Raw genomic sequence first — 12,418 nt, forward strand, 5'->3', positions numbered from 1 at the left:
AGAGAGAGAGAGAGAGAGAGAGAGAGAGAGAGAGAGAGAGAGAGAGAGAGAGAGAGGAGAATAATTCATCAGGGAAGGTGAGAGAGATCTGGTTTCCAAGACCTTACCTTGAGTCCTTTGGCACCTTTTGGAAATGCCCACAGTAGAGGGGGACTTGGCTCAGGCCACATGCTCCCGTGTTTAGCTTAAATCTCTATGTGCTTGATGCTGTTAGTGGCAGTGTCTCTGTGCACAGCATCCTGGAGGAGAGGTCAGGCAGCTGGTCAGCAGCAATTGGCACAGATCTGTGGGCACGCAGCAGATGACTATCATAGCGAGCATGCCTACTGCTTACCCTCCTCAGCTGTACGCCAGGCTCTGGCCATGAGACCCCAGCTTCTTTTACTCTGTCTTCTGCTTCCTCGGCACCTCAGCTCTCCCAAGCCCATCCCGAGGTCATCTGCAACTAGAGAGCCCCCTTTCCCTGTGCCCCGGCTTTCTGGCCTTCTGTCTCAGTGCTTAGTGAGCCTCCGCTGAGTGGAGACCCCTGGAGGTAGGTCGGTTACTGGCTGTCCTGGGTCCTCAGTGAGCCAGTGTGGGCAGGCCCTCTCATGCGCAAGCTAGCTCCTGTTGTCTTAGGTCCTCTGACTGCCTGCAGCTGGTCCTGAGATGTGAGAGAACCTTTGGAGTGATCAGAGCTCCTCCTTGTCACCTTCAGCTGCAGGGAACGTGAGGGGAACTGGACTGAAGGCGACAAGCTGAGAGCTCTGTGGTCGACTCCCCATCTTCTCTCCTTTCCTCTTCATGTCTAAGAACATCTATTGACAAACTCGAGAAGCCTCTTATTTCCTCATCCCTGTCTTTCCTAAATATAGTTTTAGCTTAGTAATCGCAATCTCTGTCTCTCTGTCTGTCTCTGTCTCTCTCTCTCATATGTTTGGAAGCCCCCACCCAGGCTCTTTCCTCCTTCCACTGGGCCCGGCCCCACTGCTGGCAACCTTCCCAGGATAATTTTAGGGAGTCACAGGGGTCTGAGCCCCATCCTTAAGGAAGCTCCCTAGGGATGGGCCTCCGGGTGTGAAGAGCTTCCCTTGGCCGCCACCCTGACGCCACTCAGGCAGAACTCTGAGCTCTAGGCATGGGATTCAGGCCTGGGGCCTGCAGAACCTCATCCTTCTGAAGATTGGGATTCACTCACAGACATGGCCTCCTGCAGAGGCTGTGTCTGGTTCCTGCTGCTTTTACCCCACCCTGCTGGCCTCAGCATTTCTTGGAGCAGTCAGCATTTCACCGCCCTTTGACCTGGCCACCCTATGCCAGTGTCCCTGAGGCTATTTGCATGGGAGACCAATAACCCAGAGGATGGAGGTGAAAAGGGCCTCTGTGGATTCCACAGCTTAGGCCTGGAGCTACCCAAGCTGGAAGGCAGCTAGGATCTCCAAGGTCCTAAACTCACAGACTTAAAAGACCCCAGCAATCTGAGCTTTGGTCCCATAGTTACTCAGCATGTATGTGTAGTGAGAATATGTTGGTTTCAATCTCAGGTGTGGGACATGGGGCTGCTTCAGATCGTCCACAGCAGCTGACTATGATTTGTCTCATGCTATGGCAGGGTCGTGATTCTGCCAAGCTGAGGATAGTTTATGCCTGGAATTCTGGGAACTCTTTAGAGGTATAAAATGCCAATGCCCGAAGAGGTGGGGAGGCCACCACTGGTTGTTGCTTCTTGCTCGCTGGTTGGGAGATATTCTGATGAAGATCAAACTTGCCCCAGGGAACTTGATGCCCCTAATCAGCAGGAAGTAGTCTAATGATATTGATGCTTCTAGCCTTTCTAACCTTTCTCTCCTACCTAGTGTTGGGGGTTGGAATGGAATAGGGGTGGTACAGGGAGGTGGGAAAAAGAACCTAATAAACAGACCAAAAAAGTCCAGCTACATATACACTCCTGATTGAGTTAGTTGCAATAGAAGCAAGGGTCTCAAAGGACGGAATGGTACCATGGCTGATAGCCAGTGAGAAACATTCTTAGCTTTTGTTCCTTTCACCAGAAAGTTTGATCTCTGACTCTTTGCCGTTGGTGCACGGGTTCAAGGCCAGCCTGTCTCTAGTCTTTCCTGGGAGCAGCCTTAGCTCTGGAAGCCACTGGGTTGGGGCTGAGCAGAGTTGGAGCTGTATTCATTTCTTAGCTGGCTTGCTCTGTGACCTCAGAGCAGTTACTCAGCGTGACTCTTGTGCTAGTATTTGAGACATGAGGTGGCTGCGGTACCTTTACCCTGAGGGCCACCGTAAGGAATATGAGGAGTTTGGTTCAGAGATGTCTGTCTGGACACTGCGTTTTGCTCAGTTGCCATCCCTAGGCAGGGTGTGGAGAAGACAGCACAGCATGAGGCTGTGGCTCAGAAGGGCAACACTAGGGTCGAACCTTGGGTTGGGGATGTCCTAAGTGGAGGCTGGGTCTGAAATGGGAGAAGGTGGGAAGCAGGCTGTCTCCAAACCCCACCCCTGGGCTCTGGTTATCTCCAGTCTTGCCACCTCTTCCCTGTATTATTCACCAGTCATTACCCTACATGTGACAGCTGTTGTCATGACGACACATTACCCATCCTCAGATAAAAAGCCCTGCTTGCAGGGGAACCAGGCCGTCTCTGGTTCCCCAGACTCCATCACTGTCCCTGCACCGCCTCAGGGTTCCCTAGCAGCAGACTCTTCTTCCTATTTGGGTCTCTTGAACAGGTCATTCCCGTCTTCCTCATTTCTCAGGGACGCTTAGTCACGTCTATCTTTTCTCACTGTGTCCAGAAACCTCCTCTCCCCCACCTTCCTCTCCCCCCCCTCCTCTAGATTCTGAGCCAGATTCTCTCTTGCTCTGCTGCCTGTTTCCCATTCATGGGCACAGCAGGATAACAGAAAGGTGGGTGGTGGGAATGGGAGGGCCTCCAACTATTATGGGATGTACACACATGTGCATGTATACACATGTGTATGCACATACATATACACATCCATATGTGACCGGGAAGGCAGAAGGGCCTGAAGAAATGTGGCCCAAGCCGCTGCCCTTACAGCAGCTGAAGCACTGGTACAACCCCACGTAGTCTCAGCTCTGATGATCCCAACAGGCCTTGCACAGTTCTCTGGTGCTGACTCTGTTCCTTAAGGGCACTGACTAAGGAACCCTGCCAAGGCTCCAGGAGGTGAATGGCAAAATTCCATTTTTGCAGGCTAGGAAATTAGGGATCAGAAAGGTCAAACAACTCACTCAAAGCCACACAGCTGGCCAATCGAGGAGGCAGGATTTGAAATTCCATCCCATCGCTGATCTCCATAACCATGGTGCTGTCATCATAGCAACTCTGTTTACGGAGTGCTCCCCCGGAGTGCTCCCCCCCCTCCGCATCAGACAGTGCGTTTAGCAGCATGTGGAGCAATCTAGCCGGCTGGGCCCTGAACACCTATCAGTGTGGGAACTGGGGCACAGGAAGGTTGTCACATCCTCAAGATCACACTGGAGTCAGGGCAGTGCTAGGATTTAAAACCAACCCATCTCTGCCTCTTAACCTTCAGTGCTGCATCTGAGAGACCCTCGGTAATGTCCCTGTGGTTCCAGTTTAGGCCAGTTTGGGGACCATGGGAGGAGGCCATGTGTCTTCTTTCTCAGGTTCCAGGTCATTAAGAAAATCCTACAAAGGCTACAGCAGCACTGTCCCCAGGAACCCAGGGCTCCTGCCGCTGACACGGCACCCAGGGAGAACAAGAAAGAGGGTGGAGGTGTGGCTGGGAAGCCTGATGAAGTCTGCCTTCTGCTAGTGTCCCTAGATCTTCTTGCCTGTTACACGGTCCCTAGAGAGCAGCCCGGGCCTCGGAACACATTGTCCCAGAAGTGCTGCTGTCGGGATGATGAAGGGGCCAGTTATTTTTAACAGCCAAGACTCATGGACAGAAGCCTCTTGCAAGCCGGGGACACTAGAGAGGGTAGGGACCACAGACTCCAGGTCTTACTCTCTGCTCTCCACCCCCTCCTTGCTACTGAGAACAAACTTGGCTTGGTGATACCTTGGGCAGGGAGGGGCTGCTACCTGGCCATCAATCCTTCTCAGGGCCCAGAGTAATGATGGCCTCAGACATGAGCCCCATCCCTCTCTAGAGGCTGCAGGTACGGAGGTAGATCAGGGCCAGTGGCCAAGCTAGGAGGTCAAGGGGCAGAGGCCTGGCCTGCTCTGGCTAGCCACAGCCCCTTGCCTTTGTAGGTCTTTTTGCCCACTATGAAGAAAGCAGCTGGCTCTCCAGTTCCCTAAGGCCTTTCACAAAGCTCCTGTTTCTCAGGCGATGGGGGTGTACACATCGGGACCTCAGGTGCTTCCCGCACCCTGGACTTGGTTGGTTCTAACACTCCAGAGTCTGTGACCTGGCAAGCCAGGCGCTATGCTAAGCACCCAGCTTCCTTCCTAAGTCCTCTAAGGGGGCTGGCCTTACCCATCCGTGTGGTGTCAGAGGGACCCTCTAAGTCCTCTAAGGGGCTGGCCTTACCCATCCATGTGGTGTCAGAGGGACCCTCTAAGTCCTCTAAGGGGCTGGCCTTACCCATCCGTGTGGTGTCAGAGGGACTCTCTTCTGTCTTTCTGGGTCCCGCTGGGACTTTGAAAAGACACAGTATCCCAGTATTAGTTACTTGCATGCAGCAGTGCCCACATTTTGACAGAAGTAACTTTGGGAAGTTTATGTTGACTTATGGTTTCTGGGATTCAGTCTGTCATGGTGAGGAGGACATGGTAGAACTGAGTATTAACATAACGTAACATACATAATGGTTATGGCAAATCATGAACCAGAGAGAGGGGAATGTTGGGTAGAAACACCATTTTCTCCCCTCTTGCTCTCTCCTCCGTCCTTCCTTTCTCCCACCTTCTTCCTCCTTATTTCTTTCTTCCTTCCTCCTCCCCCTCCGTTTTCATCTTTTTGGAGACAGGGTCTCTCTATAGTCCTCGGTGGCTATGGCTATAGTCAGGTTGACAATATAAAGATGAACCACTGTATTTGGTACTTTTGTTTTACTGTGACAAAATAACCAGACAGGAACAACTCAAAGTGAGAAGAGTTTGTTTTTGTTCAGAGTGTGACGAATTGGAGACGGGCACGCGGCCGAGGCTTGCTCGTGTGCGATGGACCAGGAAACAGAGGCAAGCTGGACCAGAACCAAAGACCTTCACCTAGTGACTTCTGCCAGCCAGGACCCACTTGCTGGGAACGCCATAGCCTTAAAGAATGCCGCAAGCTGAGGCCCAAGTGCTCACAACAAAAGTCTGGAGGACGCTTCAGATTGAAAGTCATAAACATCAGAGTCGCTTCTTAGCAGAGGACGTTCTACGAACAGCCTGCTGCTGGGGTGAGCTCTGGGCCTGGGCCTCTTCATCTGGGGCAAGGCAGTGGTGGGGGTGCTCCTCAAAAGCCCCCTTTGCCTGAGCCCCATGCTGGCTCCATTCTGGGGTTCAGACTGACCAGCCAAGTCTGTCAGAAGGGGGATGCTTGCTGGAATATATAACTAGGCTAGTTTGAATATATAACTCTCATCTGGCTGAAATCCCACAAATTCCTTTCTACCCTGCACTCAGAGGGACCACCCAGTGATCACTGAGGCTTACACAGGTGCACACTCATGGTTGTTCACCTGTGTGACCATCACCCAAAGCCAGGTGCCCCTTAGGTAAGGGTGTCCTTGCCCAGAGAGTCTCTAATTCCCTTCTAAGTCAGTATCCCACTGTGGTGGTGTGAATGAGAATGCGTGTGTCTGAACTGGTGGTCACCTATGGGTGAGGTTATGGAGCTTTCAGGGCCAGGGGCCTTGCTGGAGGAAGTGTGCCCACAAGGCTGGGCTTTGAGAATGTATGGCTTCAGTCTTTTTTTCTTTTCTTTTTTTTTTTTTCCGAGACAGGGTTTTTCTGTGTAGCCCTGGCTGTCCTGGAACTCACTCTGTAGACCAGGCTGGCCTCGAACTCAGAAATCCGCCTGACTCTGCCTCCCAAGTGCTGGGATTAAAGGTGTGCACCACCACGCCCGGCATGGCTTCAGTCTTAGTTTGCTCTTTCTGATTCCTGCTCCCACCTCTGTGCCTCTGGAACCTTAAGACAAATTCTTAAGTTACTTTGGGTCATAGTATTTATCACAGAACAAAAGTCACTAATATGTCCATAGAGGGAACGTCATTCTGACATCTCTCACCTCTGATTACTTTTGCCTGTTGTAGATCTTCAGACACAAAAATACAAACATACTCTTTGAAAATGGTTTCCTTTCTTTCATTATCCTAACTGGATGAGTTATCCATATTGTATCAGTATTAATTCATTGTTGTTCATTGCTGAATAGTATTTCATTGTATAGACATACCATAATTTACCCATCCTCTATTGATGGACATTTGTATTACTTCTGGTTTGGGGCAACTATGAATAAAGTCAATATTTATGCCTGTTGATATACCTTTTAGAGACACACATACTTAGTTCTTTTGGGTAAATGCAAAAAAGTGGAATTACTCAGTCATAAAACAGGTGGATGTTTACTTTTAGTAGATATTTCTGGTTTTCCAAAATTATTTTCTCAATTAGCACTTCCCCGGGCGGAGGTGAGTCTTAGCGGCTCCCTGGCCTTGCCGTGTTTACCGTTCCTTGCCGTGTTTACCGCTCCTTGCCGTGTTTACCGTTCCTTGCCGTGTTTACCGTTCCTTGCCGTGTTTACTGTTCCTTGCCGTGTTTACCGTTCCTTGCCGTGTTTACCGTTCCTTGCCGTGTTTACCGCTCCTCTCGCCCTTACTTAGTTTGGAGGTATGTTGAACATCTTTTTGGGCAGGGAAGATATTTTTCAATTGTTTTCATTGTAAAACAATATTAGCTTAACTATTTCTGTGTGTATGTATGTACTCACATGCACATGTAAGTACGTGTTCATTTGCACATGTACATGTTCATGTATAAAGAGGCCAGTGGCCTATGTCATGCATGGCTCTCCATCTTTGAGACCTGATCTCCCACTGAACCCTGAGCTAATGGCATGACTAGCTGAGCTCTAAGAATCAATCTATATCCGTCTCCAGGCTACAAAGTCCTCTATCTTAAAATATTTAAATAGTCAACAATATTAAACATACTAATGTACCATCCTTTTTTTGTGGGCTTTGTTTTGTTCTTCAAGATGAGTTCTGTGTAGCCTGGCTGGCCTGGAACTCACTTTATAGAACACACTGACCTCAAACTCAGAGATCTCCACCTGAGTGCTGGGATTAAAGGCGTGTACCACTGCTGCCTGGCACTGTGTCATCTTCTAATTATATTCATCTTCAGACCCCTTTTCTATTTGCAAAACTGAAACGTTAGCCATCAAATACCAGCTCCCTTCCCTCCCACCCCCACCATCCCCACTACTTCAGGAACTAGATGTAAGTAGAGTCATGCAGCACTTGTTTTCTGGTAATCTGTTTATCTCACTGGGTGCTTCATCTGCACTATGGCCATGCTGTCTTTTCAATGGTGGAATAACGTTCTCTTGCATGTTTGTTTCCCTGCTCATTAGCCCACTGACAGAACTGATTCTGCCTTCTGCCTTGAACCATGCTGCTGTGAAGGTGGTGGGACAGGATAGAAAGATGGGATGGGCTATGGGAACGAGGCCCCTGTCTTTGGTCTTATTGAAGCCTCTCACCAGCTGAAAGGCTCAGTTCACAGCATCAGCTAACACTGGAACCGGATTCCATTTATATAGAGGTATTTCAAATACGCACATTGAAAACAACATGAATCACACATGAGGTCTAAGTGCATGTGCCCTTCCATGAATCACACACGAGGTCTAAGTGCATGTGCCCTTCATCTTTTCCTAGCTATGGTTTTCTAGCAATCTCACAGACACAGCATTTACAGTAGGAGGTCAAGTCCTACCCCCTCACACAATCCTGCTGGTTCCTGCTTTACATTGCCAGATTGTAATTCTATCCCAGAGTCACTCTTCAGTGTCATTTATCAAAATGGAAGGAGAGCTGTAGAGATGGCTCAGCAGTTAAGAGTGATGCCATAATGCTTTGGCAGAAGACCCCATTCAGTTCCCAGCACCCACATGGAGGCTCACAACCACTAGCTTCAGGGGATCTGGTGCACTCATGGCCTCCATGGGCACCTGATTCCCGAACATATGTCCCAACACATGTACATAATCTAATTTTTTTCCAAGACAGGGTTTCTCTGTGTAACTTTGGCTGTCCTGGAACTCACTCTGTTGACTAGGCTGGATTTGAACTTAGATATTTGCCTGTCTCTGCCTCCTGAGTGTTGGGATCAAAGGTGTGTGCCATGATTGCCTGGCTAAAAATGACTTTTAAAGGAGAGAAAGAGGAAAACAAATTTCTTAGCAACTCTTTAGATGGAACTTGAAAGCCAGCAAAGTAGTACATATGCTAACTGCTAAGATACCTCACTAACTCTCCCAAGAAGCCCACACCTGGTTGGGTGCTCTTTACCTAACAAATACCAAAAAGTGAAATTGCTGATTCATATTTTGCTTCAATTTTTTTCTATTTTAAGTTTTATTTATTTAGACAAGATTTCATATGGCCCAGGCTGACTTTGAACTCACGGTGTAGCTGAGGATTGGCTTGGATTCTAGATTCTTCTCCCTAATGTTGTGCTTACAGGTGAGCACCACTACTCCTGGCTTTATTTTTAATTTTTAAGTAGCCACTGCTTCCATTTTCCACACTAACAGTACTTTTTATTTTTAAAAATGTATTCAATTTTAAAAGATTTTCTTTTGTTTTCAATTATGTATATGACACCATGACTACAGCAACTCTTATGAAAGAAAGCATTTAACGAGGGCTGGCTTACAGTTTTAAAGGTTTAGCCCATTATTGTCATGGCAGGAAGCATGGTAGAATCCAGACATGGTATTGGAGATGTAGCTGAGAGTTCTACAGCTGGATCCACAGCAGCAAAAAGAGAGTGAAACACTGAGCCTGGGCTAGACCCTTGAAACCTCCAAGTCCACCCCAAGTGACACACTTCCAATAACGCCACATCTCCTAATCCTTTCAAATAGTGTCACCCTTTAAGCATGTAAATATACAATCCTATGGCAGCCATTCTTTCTCAAACCTTCACAGTGTATATGTGTGCTTAGGTATGTGTTAGTGCAGGTGCCTATGGAAGCCAGAGGCATCTGCCCCCTCCCCTGCCAACCGGAGTTCTAGGTGGCTGTGAACCTTTCAGTATGGTTGCTGGGAAACAAAACTCAGGTCCTCTGCAAGTGCAGTTAGCACTCTTGACCACTGAGTCATCTCTCCAGCCCTCTGTTGCATTTTTGAGACAGCCTTGTTTCAGAGCCTCGACGCCTCAGCTGACTCCTGATTTGTGGTAGTCCTCCTGTATTAGCTTCTACAGCGCTAGGATTACAGATGTGGGCCACAAGGCCGGGCAGCTGTGCTAACACCGCATTCTCTCCAGCAGTGAGCAGCTGTTGCAAGCTATTCTCTGTTTATTTTTAAAAACAAGAACCATCCAGTGAGTTTTAATTTGCACTTTCCTAGGCTAGGACCCAGCCAAGTCTTTAACCCATTTTAAAAATTGTGTTCTCGCATGCCTTTAATCCCAGCACTTGGGAGGCAGAGGCAGGCGGATTTCTGAGTTTGAGGCCAGCCTGGTCTACAGAGTGAGTTCCAGGACAGCCAGGACTACACAGAGAAACCCTGTCTTGAAAAAAAAAATTGTGTTCTCACATTATTGATTTGTAGTAGTTTACCATCCTATGAGCTGTTGGTAAGGAAATGTATTTTCTATTGGCATAAATTAGCATAACAAGAAATTAACCATTTAAAATATATAATTGGCACTGGGGATATAACTCAGTGGGAAAGGCATTTGCTGTGCAAGTGTAAGAACCCAAGTTCAGATCCCAAGCACCCACATAAAAGCCTGGTGTGGCTGTGGGTGTGTCTGTAATGCAGCTCTGATTGGGTGCAGTCCAGTGGATCCTGGGAGCTTGCTGGCCAGCCAGCCTAGTTGAAACTGTGAGTGCCATGTTCTGGAAGAGACCTTGTTTCATATAAGGTGGAGACCAGGAGAGGAACATACTCAATGGTGATTACAGGTTGACCTCTGGTGTTTACAAGTACCAGCACAGGTGTGAACACATGCATATCTCCCTCTCCCTCTCTACCCCCCTCTCATGCACACACACACACACACACACACACACATACACACACATGCACATCTCTCTCTCACATACATGCATATATCACAGACACATGTGCACACACATACACATGCACATCTCTCTCTCTCACACATACATGCATATATCACACACACAGACACACACTCACATATCATACATGCACACACATGCACATCTCTCACACACATGCATATATCACACACACATGTGCACACACACATGTACATCTCTCTCACACACATGCATATATCACACACACAGAGGCACACACATATTATACATGCACATACACGCATCTCTCTCTCTCACACACATGCATATATCACACACATATGTGCACACACACATACACATGCACATCTCTCTCACACACATGCATATCACACACACATGTGCACACATACATATCACACATGCACACACAGAGAGGCACTTGCACATGCACACATGCACATGCACATCTCTCTCTTACACACATGCATATATCACACACAGAGGCACACATACACATGTACATACACACACATCTCTCTCTCACACACATGCATATATCACATGCACACATGTGCACACACACATACACATGCACATCTCTCACACACACATGCATATGTCACACACACAGAGGCACACACATACATACACATATCACACATGCACACACAGAGAGGCACTCGCATGTGTGCACACACACACATGCACATCTCTCTCACACACACACAGAGGCACACACACATGCACACGTACATGCACACACCGGCACATGCATAGCTAGTGGATGGTGCTGTCCCAGAGTTGTGCAACCTCCTCCACTGGCTCACTCTGAAATGCTTTCATCAACAGATGTTGCTCTCACAGAAGCTTCTACGTTTTCCTCCCCCATCTCCAGCAGCCTCGAATCTACTTTCTGTCTCTGGATTTACCTCGAAGGAAGATTTAATGGAAGTGGCCATTTGGGTCTGTTTTCTCTCACTTAGCATTATTGTCCTCCAGGTTCATCCCCCTTGTAGGAGCTTTAACTTCAACTCCTTCTATAAGAATCATCTGGTCACATGGCAGCCCCTTCTCTTCCCTCCACAGGCGGGCATCTGAATCCCCACCAGTTGGCAATGGTGGCAGTCATTTGCTGTCCTGTTTTAATTCTTCTGGGTATATACCCAGCAGTGGGATGCACCTCTGCATGGTGCTAGTATGCTGAGTCTGTGAAGACCTATCAGGCTGCTTTGTGTGTGTGTGTGTGTGTGTGTGTGTGTGCGATGCTAGGGATTGAATAGAGGCACCTGGGGCTTGTGCATGCTAAGTACAGGTTCTACCTCTGAGATCCTTGCTCAGCCTCCCCATTCATGTTCTTAATGTATGAGAATCCTGATGGCATAGACGTGATTCCAAAAGCAACACAAGAGCTTCTGGGTCTGGATTCTCCAATTTCTGGGTGTGTGTCTGACCTAGGAAGCTGACAGCCTCCTAGTTTCTCAAACGGCTCTGCTAATGTCCTTACTGGGTCTCAGTCTACAGGGCCCTTCCCCGAGGAGACTGCTGGTGATGGCTGGTGGGCAGTGGCTTCGCTGTAGGCCACACTTCCTGAGCTAATTGTTCCTGCAGGGCTTCGATGATGTCCTCTGTGCCTACCATGAGCAAATGGTATTATCGGTCTTCTGCCCCAGTGGCTTCCAGACACCGGCAATTGAATTACAGTAGTCCACCTGTCCTTTGGGTTAGTGGCTCCCTCAGCTGTTCCCTGGGTGGGCTGAGGTCCTTCCTAGTGCCCCTGCAGAGAAGGTGAGGGTGGAGCTCTTGGGATGGACAGGATGGAAGAGGATGAACTCTGCAGCAGGCTGGAGGTACTCTGTGGAGTCACAGGGACAGCCTGGGAGCCCTTGTCCTACCTCCCCAATGTCCTCCCCTGCAGCCTTATCTCCTTGCAGTCCAGCCTTGCCCTAGGCACTTCCTTGATTACAGTCTGATTACAGCTCCTTGCTGCCCACATGATGAAGGCCAGGCACAAGCCTAGCAGTCTCTGCCCAGTCCTCCTGTATAGACCAGAAGTAGCTTTAGGCTCAGTTCCTGGAACTGTGGGGGTCCCTTCCTGTGTTGCCTTCATGGAGGGGTGAGTCAGCAGGTAAAGAGGGACTGGCAAGACACATGCCCCTTCTACCCGACAGATACACCGACCCCCTCATTTCCCTTGCTCTGGGTCCTTAAAGGCCACAGGCTA

This window comes from Mus pahari, chromosome 3 (genome assembly GCF_900095145.1).
Source record: "Mus pahari chromosome 3, PAHARI_EIJ_v1.1, whole genome shotgun sequence".
Lineage (NCBI taxonomy): Eukaryota > Metazoa > Chordata > Mammalia > Rodentia > Muridae > Mus > Mus pahari.